Source organism: Muntiacus reevesi, chromosome 18 (assembly GCF_963930625.1).
Source record: "Muntiacus reevesi chromosome 18, mMunRee1.1, whole genome shotgun sequence".
In the NCBI taxonomy this organism is placed as follows: Eukaryota; Metazoa; Chordata; class Mammalia; order Artiodactyla; family Cervidae; genus Muntiacus; species Muntiacus reevesi.
The window spans coordinates 23,181,388-23,183,208 of NC_089266.1; the positions used below are offsets into that span (position 1 = coordinate 23,181,388).

General features: G+C 44.0%; 1 pseudogene; it reads right to left on the reverse strand.

Annotated features, from left to right (window-relative positions):
- Window positions 1-657: 657 nt before the first annotated feature.
- On the reverse strand, window positions 658-1,096 carry LOC136150135 (small ribosomal subunit protein eS19 pseudogene; annotated as a pseudogene).
- Window positions 1,097-1,821: the final 725 nt, after the last annotated feature.

Consider the following 1,821-nt stretch of genomic DNA (forward strand, 5'->3'; position numbering starts at 1 on the left):
TCTATTTGTCTATCTTGATGCCAACATGCAATAGCTTCCTGATAACCTTGAGTTTACATAGTGTAAGTGTTTCAACTTGTTTTCTTTTTTATTTATTTATTTGGCTGCATTGGGTCTTAGTTTCAGCTCCAGTTGAGGTACGTGGCCTCAGTAGCCCCGCAGCATGTGGGATCTTGGTTCCTTTGTAGGGAATCAAGCCTCTGTCTCTTGCACCAAAGGGCAGATTCTTAACCCCTGGACTACCAGGGAAGTCCCAGCTTGTTTTCTTTTTAAATGAGGCAATTTATTAACCCAGCATTTGTTCTGGAAATGTTTTTAAATTTTTATTTATTTATTTATTTTTGGCTGTGCTGGGTCCTCATTGCTTCTTGGGCTTTGCTCTAGTTGCAGTGAGTTGGGGGTACTCTCTAGTTATAATGTGCAGGCTTCTCACTGCAGTGGCTTCTCTTGTTGTGAAGCAAGGGCTCTAGGGCACAATGGGCTTCAGCAGTTGTGGCTCCCAGGCTCTACAGCACAGGATCAATAGTTATGGCCCATGGGCTTGGTTGCTCTGAGGTATGTGGGATCTTCCCTGATCAGGGATGGAACCCCTGTCTCCTGCATTGGCAGGTGGATTCTCCACCACTGAGCCACCAGGGAAGCCCCCAAGCATTTGTTCTAATGCTTCTCATTGGCAGCCGCCCTGTCTGACATTTTTGTCCATATCTCTCTATCTCTGAGGTGCCAGCTTGTGACCCCCATTTGCTCCTTGTCCACCATTTTCAGCCCTTCCAGGACTTGGAGGAATTGGCAGGCCACACTCTTGGAGCCCCAGTGAAGTTGCTAGATGTAATATGGCTTCTCTGATGTCCCCATAGATCTTGGTCATGGAACCTATCTAGTACATCTCCAGAGATAGAGGTGCAGCACTGTGGAAGCCATTCCACAGGTCTCACTGGAGTTAGTAAGGTCTTTATGCTTGGCTATTTTGATGGTGTCTGCCCATCCAGGGACTTCCAGCTTCCCGGAAAAAGGCTGCCAAAGCCCTGATGAACTCCTGCTGGTTCAACTATTTTACAGCAACTCCAGGCGCTGTGGTTTCCTTACTGCCTGTCATGGGGACGTGCTCTCCAATGTTCCCCTCTTCTTCCTTTTTGAGGTTGTTTTGTCTATTCTAAGTCCCTTGTGTTTCCCTAAGAATTTTAGAATCAACTTTTCAGTTTCTAAAAAAATCCTGCTGGGTATTTGACTGGGGTTGTACTGAATTTATAGACCAATTGGGGGAGAATTGATATTTTAACAATATCAAGTCTTCTGATCCATGAGCATGGTATATCTCCATCTTATTGAGTCTCTTGATTTTTCTAAGCAGTGTTTTGTAGTTTCCAGTGTACAGGTCTTATGTATCCTTTGTCAAGCTTATCTCTAAGTAGTTCATATTTTTTGATGCTACTGTACATATTTTTAAATTTAAAAATTTTTATTATTATTATTTTTTGGTGGGATCACATGGCATTCAGGATGTTAGTTCCCCCACCAGGGATTGAACCCACACCCCCTGCAGTGAAAGTGTGAAGTCTTAAATACTGAACCGCCAGGGAAGTCCTGGTATTTTTTTTTTTTTAATGGCAATTTCCACATGTTCATTGCTAGAATATAGCATTGCTAGACTATTGATTTTGTAGATTGGTCTTACATCTCATGTGCGTGAGTGCTAAGTTGCTTGAGTTGTGTCCAATTCTCTGTGACCTTATGAACTGTAGCCCCCAAGGCTCCTCTGTCCATGGGATTCTCCAGGCAAGAATACTGGAGTGGGTTGCCATGCCCTCCTCCAGGGGCTCT